We start from the raw sequence: 10776 nt of genomic DNA, 5'->3' as shown, positions 1-10776 counted from the left end.
TTCGAACCCTCGACGTAAGAATTGACTCCTTACTTCGCGACTCTAGAGCAGCCTCTCTAACCACTGCTCCACAGGGGCGACTGTTTTTGTTGAGAAAAGGTTATGAAACTGTTGCCGTTCAGGGGTTTTCTCCCTTGAGACAACTTGTGGGTCTCCCAATTCTGTATATTGGACAAAAGAACTATGAGTCAGGATTAAAGTTTTCAAAAATTTATTATTGCTTGTTGTATTTAATTTGCACAATCTCTTTGAATAATTATTTCTCACTCCCGTTGAAATATTGTTTCTCTCCCAGAATGGGAATAAAATATTTTTACATGGGAGAATTCTGTTTTAAGGGATTGTTTATATAAATTTACAAAAGCATAAAAGTATTTATCTTTTCCCAAAATATTGTTCTTTGCCAAACAATTATATTCTAGTCAGGTATAGTTATGGGAGAGTTATTTTACCTCCCACTAATTTTCTCCAACAGGCTAATTCAATATAAATAGTAAAAAGTAATAATAAAATATGATACAAAATTCATCAGCTCCCAAAAATTAGTAATTAATTATGTTACAGTAATTACCCATCGATATCGCTCCCAGCCATGCTGGCGATGCGATGATCTAACCTACTCTATCCTATCCTAAACCCATTCTGACTGTCAGTCGATTTGCGCTGGCTTATATTGGCATCGGGCTCGATTGTCGTGACGTCACGACAAAGTGAAAATACCCGCCATGCTTGTTAGTTGATATGCTGCCATGCCGATCGAACCGTCGAAAGGATACACGCACCCTAGGGCGCGGATAATTATTGTGGGAAACATTCATAATACTTATCGCTGATGGACTTCGTAAGCATAAATAAAACAATCATAAACAGTTCAAGCGTGACTTGGGAATGCAAGATGTCGAGGAAATTCGGGCGTCACTAATTACCGACCTCGTCCCAGTTTTACACTTGGTAAATACAATGTTGTTGATGAAATTAAACATACAATTAATTAAACATTAATTTGTCATTTTATGGACCAGTATATAACGGGGAGTTTTTGTTTAACTTGTACTCTATATTTTCACAGAAAATGTTACTCGTAGTAACGGGAATAATTACGGAACCGTAACAAAACTTTAGATCTGAAATTTTCTGTTTCCTATATTTAGTTTTATATTGCTAGCGTGTTCCCAAAGATCCCTGTTTAGAAATAATTTTATGTAGTGACTGTAAAAAATACAACGATTAAAAATGCACCTTTTCTTACTCTTATGTTTAGGAGATATAAAGAAAATACTTTTTGAATGATTATTTTTAAGGGATTCAACATTCTCGCCTGAAAAGGAAAATGATTGTCACGTTTTTTACTTGGCTTTACTTGAGTTCTTGGGAGAGAATAGCGGCATTCCGCATTTGAAAGGTATTTTTCTAACACACACACACCCTCACCCTTCTTTACACCCTCACACACTCTCTCTCTCTCTCTCTCTCTCTCTCTCTCTCTCTCTCTCTCTCTCCAACCCTCCTTCACCCTCAATCTCTTACAAGCACAAACCCTCATATATATAATTACACCTGCTCTACGAGTCCAAACATTATATAACATGTATATCAGGATTATTAATCATAATATATTTTCATTTTTGAAAAATGAATAATACGTGCACAATTTTATGACTTTTAACTGCAGAGGTTTTTCTCTCTTTAAAAGATTTAAGGATTCAATCTTCAGTCCTTTATTTGCAAATATTAATTGAAGTGTCTGATTTGCCCACTAGAATTTCTACTGTCTTTGTTATATTTCACAAGAGTTAAAGCCCGGTTCTGAGGTATAAATAGCAGCCAATCAGGAAAATGGTGGAAATTTCAATTTTCTTGCCACTCTTTGCTTCAGGGGATATTGTTTTGAATTCATACTTATAGCACCAATTATCATTTTGAGATAGTTGTTATGTAAATAAAGTTTACTATTCTGCGAAAGAAAATGCATAGAATATATTTCAAATGTTTCTAAAACAGGTGAATTTATCAATTGAAATTCTGAAGTGACACTGATTTTCAAAATCTGCCTGTTTTGATTGACGGCTAGCAAAGCTCTGTTTGTATTTACACCGGAAGCTCTAATCTCTATGGACGCATTCAAAATGGCTTCTTTTTATATGATTATGCCTAATTCTCTTACCTCAGCAAAGAGAAAGAAAAGTCCATTAATTCCTATTATTTGATGAAGAGATAAAGAACACACTGTATGTAAACAAGAACAGATAAAAGTACATCCTGCTGTTTCAGGCTGTTATCAACTGACCGCTGTTCACAGCGCAGAGTACAAGTAATTAGCACATAAGCACTCCATTCAACAGATAAGACTTGTAGAGTATATGAAGCTGCAAACAAATGTAATTCTCACAAAAACAAAAATTACCAAAATTTGACAAGATCAACAACACATTCTGGTAGAATGTCCCTACGATGGCTTGCAACATTTTTCAATCGAGGGTCTGACTGCAGCGCGATAAGTTTCCTTTCTTTGTATCGGGCATCATGAAAAACACCTCTGTGAAAGAGCATTGTCCAAAAATACTTATACTTTTGCTTCCGGAAGGAGCTGTTTCTTCTGTCCGGTAACACTGCTTCAGAAGGCCAACACATCTGTGTGTTTTTCTCATCTGTTATGCAGGTTTTGCAAAAACACTGTTGACATTCATCACAGTTTTCATTCTGTGGGATACGGAATGTCCTCTCAAAGTCTTCATTACTGGTGTTTTGATTTTCAATAGGCCTAGTATCCCCTTCGCATAACATTTCATCTAATCCCCATTCATTAAAATTAATAAACTGAATAATTGTTTCCCTTTGCTCAGGATTCACTCTCAAAGAAATAACATTTGTGTCCTCATTTTCCTCCATTTTGCTATAAGAACGATAGCTGGAATTGGAGGGAAAATTTTAGGGCATGGGGCACCAAAAGAGGTTTATAAACATGTTGTTGTCTATTTGGTCACTTTTGTAAAATTTAAAACTTTATTTTTTTTTTTTGGCATCAAAATTGTTATAAAATATATACAATGACAATCTATTAAATACAATAATAACCAAGCTAACACAAAAACATTTTTAAAATGTTTTAAAAACATTTTCAAAATGTTGCGAAAACATTTTTAAAAATGTTTTAATCACGTGATTTTGTATGGTTTTTTAAACGTTTTTAAAACATTTTAGTGAAATATTTCAGCAAAATGTTGTCAGAACATTTTCTTAAAATGTTGCAAAAACATTTTCAAAAATGTTTTAATCACGTGAATTTATATGGTTTTTTAAACGTTTTTAAAACATTTTAGTGAAATATTTCAGCAAATGTTTCCGGAACATTTTCTTAAAATGTTACAAAAACATTTTTCAACAATGTTTTAATCACGTGATTTTGTATGGTTTTTTAAATGTTTTTAAAACATTTTACAAAATATTTCAACAATTGTTATAATAACATTGTTTTTAAATGTAACAAAAACATTTTCAAAAATGTCTTATTCACGATTAAATTGTTCGGTTTTTAAAACGTTTTCAAAACATTAAAGTCGAGGTTACAAAAGTATTTTTCCTGAATTTTTACTTTTTCTCATTAAATAATGATATATTTATATTCTAAAAGAAATAAACACAAATTATATTTAATTTTTGAACCTTTAATACAAACCCATATTCAATATGTTAATCACATTTAAATTCCATTCTCGGTACAAGTTTTAATTTATTTTCTTTCAAGTCACCGGGTTGTTAAAGGTTGAAAACGGCGTCTAATCCATTCACTGAATTTTAAAAGAACAGTATCACAGAAATCCTATGTTCACTCTATCGGTCGAACAGAGTGGCGGATCTATAAAACTTAGTTAGAATCACATACACTGAAAAGGCTGATAAGGAATCTGCACCTCGGAAAGAATAGCACAACCTGTAAAGATAAGGAAAATTGTGTTTGTATCATCAGCGTTCTACATCTAATGTATCTTAAGATGATCAACGAAAATATACAAAAAATATTTTAAATAATTATATCAAATTTAAGTTCTTTCCTCATTTGCATTGAAAAAAGCAGAAAAATAATTACTATGACAATATTATTGAGGAGTAATAGTATTTACGTACACCTTTGCCTTCACCAAAGGCGGGTCTTTTGAATGTGGGAATTTGAAAATACGGATGATGCAACCAACACCATGCTGTAAAGACATTTCATTTTTAAATCAACATATTGTTTGATGATTAACATTTCACAAAGACAACAAATACTTGAATTAAGGATATAATTGTATTGCCTTAAGAATGAAATATTCAAATCAAATATTTATATAATCTTAACGCTTTGTCATTGCTACATACATTTGTACAAAGTTATTGATCATGCACTGGTAGTATAAAAGTCGTTTTTAAATGATCTTTTAAAGTCTTTAATAAAGGAATAATTCTTACCATTCAAAGTTAATAAATCCCGAGGTTATTATTGTGGTTTATATGGTGCGAAGTCTTCTCATTCAAATCAGTACGGAGTAAGCGCGCACATCTTCATTCTTGTTGAACAGAATTCAAAATTTGGCCTAGATAAGCAGCAAACCACTATACTCTGTAACGCGCTGCCCAGCAGGAGAATTGCATAATAGGTTTTCATGACACTGAAACTGACCAGTGTGCCAATCCCTATGTAATGCCTCAGAGTAAAATTCTGGGAGTGGATCACAGATTTGATGAAGAACATTTTTTTTAAAAAGACATTTAAGAGTTTTATTTAATGCTTATGATTTTATACATTTATTTATATATTTTTTTTTTGCTTGCATATCCTTTCATTTATTGATTTTTTGATTTGTTTAATCAAAGGACTTTATATAAATTATGTCTGTTTAGTCAATAAGCCAAAACTAGAAATCATTATAAAATACCGGAAAAAATCTTTCAATTAAAAAAATTCTACAATTCCTCATTTTAACACTGTTCTTTCTATATATTCTTTTTTTTCTTCATAAACTAAATTTTAGGAAAATCGCAATCATACATTAATATTTGAATGTTTTAAGAACATTTTGAAAATAACAGCGGCAATGAAAAATTAAGTCTTTAAAAAAAGAAAACACATTAAATTAATGTTCTTAGATAATTCTCACAACATACTCTTAAAGTTACTAAATGAATTAAATTGTGCCGCAATTACATGAATGATTCAAAAACATTTTGAAAATGTTTCCAAAAAATGTTACAAAAACTATAATTAAAATTTTTCAATTGTAGTGAAAATAATTATTTTAGTTGATGTTTTAAATAAACATTTTCACTGCTTATCCCTAAAAATATCCTTAATTGAATGTTTTTAACTAACAGCGATATTAAGAATGTTTTAAAAATATTTTTAAAATGTTCCTTACAAATGTTTCAGAAACGTGTATGCAATGTTTCCGACTTACACAAAAAGAATGTTTCATTTCTTTTAAGAACGTTTTTAAAACGTTTTATAAGATCTTTAATATTTGGAAGCTATAAATACCCTTAAATGAATTAAGAATGTTTCGAAAACATTTTGACAACTTTCCTTCCAAATGTTCTAGAAACGTATTCATGCAATGTTTCAGATTTATGGAAAAGGAATGTTTCATTTTATGTTTTTAGAACGTTTTTAAAACGTAATATAAAAATCTTTGATATTTGAAAGCTCAAAATGCCTTTTGAAACATTTTTAAAACGTTTTAAAAATGTTTTAGAAAAATGTTCCAAAAGGATTTAATCATAAGCTTTTTGAAAACATTTTAAAAATGTTTTTAAAATGTTATAATGAGAAGAGGCAAATGTTTTAAAAACATTTTTAAAATGTTTAGTCAAATGTTTCGAAAAAACCTTTTTACAACACCAATAAAATGTTTTGAAAATGTTTTGTGCTATCTGGGAATATCTGGGGTTTTCTTGCATCAAATCCTTTGACCCCTGAGGGTCCATCATGGGAGGTGTGCTGACTTGTATATTTACTGACATTTGGCGGGATGCAGGGAGTGCCTCCCCACTGTGAAAATATTTCAGCTTTACATGTTACATTGTAACTGGTCTATTCAATTTGATAATAGACAAAGGGTAAATTCAGATTATAAATATTTAATTGCATAAATACACATAATTTCAAACGCAAGATTTTGCAATTCTAATATCAGTTTCATCATGAAGCAAACTTTTTAAAAATTTTGCCAGTCATCAATTAATTCTTTTGAAAATGAGAAATATGACTGTATCCTGTTACATCACAAAAAATAGTGGCCTAGTGATGATATCAGAAAACACACAAAAACAAGTAACATTTGATATATTATTACAAGAAGATAAGCAAGTAAACATTGAAAGAATATAGAAAGTCAAATAATAGTCATAAAAAGTGAAGAAAATGACAGAAACCAAGCGAAAACGGCCTGCCAATTTCAAGTTTGAGATGCCAATTACTGAAGGAAAAAAGCAAGAAATGTTTTAAAGTCTTCAGAAAGTATAGCTGGAGGTTTTGGTCAGTCAGAATTATAGACCTGTCAACAACATCATAATGGAATCATTGCTGGATGGGGGGGGCAAATATTGGTCCTTACAGAATATAGTCCTTTTCAAATTATCAACTTATACCAAAGTAAAGAAGAGTCAAGTTTTATAAACTTTTTTGTAACATCAATGCAATCTATCAATCAATCAATTTTGATGGATATTTCAGCAACCCATACAAATACTCACAAGGAATTTTAGAAATCAAAAAAGTCACTAAGAGAAGTCATGTGCATTCGTTAAAATTAATATGTACCTGGAACATTGTTTTGTGTCATTCCTATATTTGGGCACCTTCTCCATACACACCTGTGCAAAGGGAAAAGGTTGTTCACAAAGAGTCAACAATGCATTTCTATGCAGCGGAATGTTACCTACTCATTATTCCCAATTCTAAAATGCTGCAGGTCTTGGAATTCTTTCTGTAGAGAATCAACTACATTTTTCAAAATGTATAAACAATTTGTAAAAGAAGAATATGAGGATTTTTTGATGTACATGCTATTTTAGAAGAAGTGTGGATTATGGGTCGAAAACCGGTGGAATAGACATTTGGTAGATGCACCGAGTCATAGGGGGCCCAGAAAAAATCACAAGATACCAGTGTTGTTGCTATTGGGGAAAGATCCCATAAAGTACTGAATTGGTGCCCCATGCCCTGGAAAGCAGAGGAAAGACCTGTTTCCAAATGACATGAGATAGTCTTTGGAGGGCCAAAAATTTATAAAGATTTTGACAATGTAGACATTTCTGTGAATGTACATACCCACGGTGACCAGAATAGCTCAGTCAACAAATTTGGAGTTTCAGGGGGCCCGGGTTTTACATGCAATCAAAACCGCTCTTTGGCATCCCATCACAGAAGTGTTAAAAAATTTAGGGATGGATATAAACTTTTGTCAAACATATCACACAATAAAAAAAATCACAATATACCAGAATATTGATAAAATCCAGGAGCCTGTAGCAACACATTTTTACAGTCAAAAAAGCATTGTGATGGTAATTCAGCTACTTTGAGAACTATTAGGGATATTGTAGACCATTACCAGAACAGCCACAAACAATGTCACTTCAGTCCTGGGTGTAATTAATGAGATCCAAATTATGAACCTTCAAAGGTTGTAATTGAAAATCCAGTGGCAGTAAAATTACTCAGAAGTGTTATAATAAATTCAAATCTTTATAAAAATCCAGACCATTTTAATTTAGGAAGAGATACATACTTTGTGAAGAGTTTCAATAATGCATTAAATATTTATCAAGACAAACGAATAGCATTTGGAAGTGAACAATATAAAGTGCGTGCTTTCCTTGGAACTTTGCATTGGAAAGAAAATGTAAACAGAGAACATACTTCTACTTCATTCAACCACTGGCCCCTGAAGACTAAAGGGAAAAAAACTATAAAAAGAAAACATTTAATTTTTTAATTAAAATATGGAGCCTATATAAGCAAGTGGTCATCAAAGCGGAGAAAATAAATAATAAAAACATGTGCAGAGTTTTAGTTTCTATTTTCTGTGTAACAGAAAATGGTCATCATATTACATTATAAGTAATTTCCCCAGCTTATCAGTTGGAGGTGTGACCAGCTTTAAATGTGTTTGATAGTGGATATTAATTCCTGCATATTTAAATGATAAAAACTGCAATATTTAATCTTAATATATATTTTGTTATATGACAAATATGTGATTTTGATAGAACTGCAAATCTCCAAAAATCGATATTTCAATTACAAAATATTCAGTTCTGGCACACTCTGGACCTCCAAAACGTCAATAGTTGGATAAAATGTCCAGTTGATGTGAAGAGGCATTGTTACCCAGATGATAAACAGACAGTTTTAACTTGTTCTATATACTGACCTGATTTCTGGACACAATGTCCAGTTGATGTGTAGAGGCATTGTTACCTTATACGAGGGCCGTTCAAAAATTACGCGGACTTGTTGCACTGATAAAATATTTGACGACATAATCTGGCAAAATTTCACAAATAATACAAAAGAATCTTTACCTATATGGTCTTCAAAATTTCATATCAAAATGTTGTAAATTGGTATTAATTTTGAGTGATTTTTCAGGACACACCATTAAGTCACGGCGCAGCAAAATCTTCGACGTCACAAGCATTAGAAAAAAATATGTGATTGAGCTTTCATTTCCTCAACAATTTCCCTTGAGTACCTGCATAGTTTGAGTTACCTTATCTACTTAACATCAAAACACCATTTCTTGTCAAGCTTAAAATCTATTAAACAAGTAAAGAATATTTTATTTTTAATTTTAAAACCAAAAACTACTTATGAGATATAGTCTGTTATTAGTGACTCTCAATCCCGTTCTTTACAGTCCAGATAAAGTTAACTTTTCGTCTATAATCTTCTTCCCGTCCTTCCGTATAGCCTTTTTACAGAGGTCTAACTGTCTGAAATTTCAATTTGCTATTTGTGGGCGAATGTCACGAGAAGTCTAGTTTACTACATGTTTTATTATGCATATTTTGGATCTATGTTGCTGATATCTCGAGCATTACACATATTTTAACGAAATTGTGGTGCGCCGTCAATTCAGGAGACGTCATTTTTACGGGAATGGCATCAGACAAAAATCACTATATTCCTGTTAGTACTTCAAATATTACGTCCGAAATCTAAATACATAATAATAGAACACTTTAAAGGTATATTTGAGAAAATTGTTGAAAAATATCGCGAATTTTAGAAAATCAATGAGTTAAATATTTGAATCCGCATGCTTTTGCTTCAATTTTTTTGTCGTGCGCCATACCTCTCCATCAACGATATCAACATACCGATAACGGAGTTTTATGAAGAGACTTACTTTTACAATTGACGACTGACTTTTACAATTTAAACATATACAAACTCTAATCACTAAAATGTAAAAGTCTGCTGTCAAATGTAAAAGTAAGTCTCTTCATAAAACTCCAATTTTAGTAGAATTTTTTAAACCTCCTTACTTCGCTACTCTAGTGCAGATGCTCTAACCACTTTGCCACGTGGGCGACTTTAACATAAATGTAATCAGAAATACATGTACGTATTCTTGTCTTGTAAGCTATAAAAAATATATATCCTTATTTAAAGTGATCAAAATTTTTTATACATATATATTATCTAATTAAGACTTTCAAGAGAAATTCAATTTTTGTGGTAGATGTATCACCCAGGAAGAAAAACAATGGTATTAAAATGTGTCGATGTAATTTAAATTTTATAACCATTCTTGTGGGTAAAATGTGTGCATTGGTATGCTTTAGTGAAAAACGAAACAGGTTAAATGAATCATGAATGCTTGTCACTGGATATTGTATGTATGTTTCTACATGTATTACTATGAGAAGGCATGGACAGTTACAGAGAAATCGAATTTATGTCCTTTCTGCAACTGCACCTATTTCAAAAAAGGTTTAAAAATCGATTGCAGTGCTCGACTAACCAAGACATTTAAAATTAACTCACTTCCAGAGGATACGGTGTGGATAGATTTAAGTAAAAATAATATAAAAGAATTTCATTGGAGATTTCCAAAGAAAATCGAATTCATTAATTTGTCAAGAAACAATATTTCTGCTCTCCCAGGTAATCCATTCAATGGACTAGAAGTTTTAAAACATCTAGATCTGGAGCAAAATTATCTCACGCTATCGGAATCCATTTACTACCCTAACTTATTTCTTTCTCTGAGCCGACTGGAATCTTTGAACATTAAGATGAATTCAAAAATTAGCCTCAGTTCAAGTTCAATTGACAGTGCTTTTTCCAAACTTGTTTCGTTAAAAACACTCAAAATTGACATTCCTTTCAATTTTAGTTTTGGTGTCGAATTCAAACAACTTCAAAACTTTTCCATTCTTGACATATCAGGAATAACAGGTTTTTGTAATATTAAAAGTTTATCTGAAGATTTCTTCTTGAATACGCCTTTTCTGAGGGATATTGATATCAGTGCTTGTAAGATATCTAATGTTGATAGAGGACCCTTCAAACTGCTTAAGCACTTGGAAAAACTTGATATTTCTCACAATAAGGAACTAGGATTTGCCTCTCTCCCGAACATTACCTTTGGTTTGAACGAAACATCCATTAGAGTTTTGCGTGCAGATGATATACACTGTTCACTTGGTGTTGGAACGATGATGACAATTTCCCATATCAAAAACTTGCGTAAAACAAAAATCATCGAGGCCTCTTTTGCACAAAATAGA

General features: G+C 31.7%; 1 long non-coding RNA gene across 1 annotated transcript; it reads right to left on the bottom strand.

The window, feature by feature from the left end:
- Nucleotides 1–3416: 3416 nt before the first annotated feature.
- LOC134268819 (uncharacterized) lies at nt 3417–4543 on the bottom strand. Its single transcript, XR_009992438.1, has 3 exons — nt 4450–4543; nt 4126–4199; nt 3417–3931 (listed from the first exon to the last, which is right to left on the bottom strand). It is a non-coding gene; the product is annotated as an uncharacterized LOC134268819 (long non-coding RNA).
- Between the last annotated feature and the right edge of the window lie 6233 nt (nt 4544–10776).

The sequence above is a fragment of the Saccostrea cucullata genome, unplaced genomic scaffold (assembly GCF_032062105.1).
Source record: "Saccostrea cucullata isolate Sc308-1 unplaced genomic scaffold, CSIRO_AGI_Scuc_v1 ctg9207, whole genome shotgun sequence".
Classification (NCBI taxonomy): Eukaryota; Metazoa; Mollusca; class Bivalvia; order Ostreida; family Ostreidae; genus Saccostrea; species Saccostrea cuccullata.
Note: the sequence above shows the minus strand (reverse complement) of the source record. Positions and strands in the feature narration are given on the sequence as shown.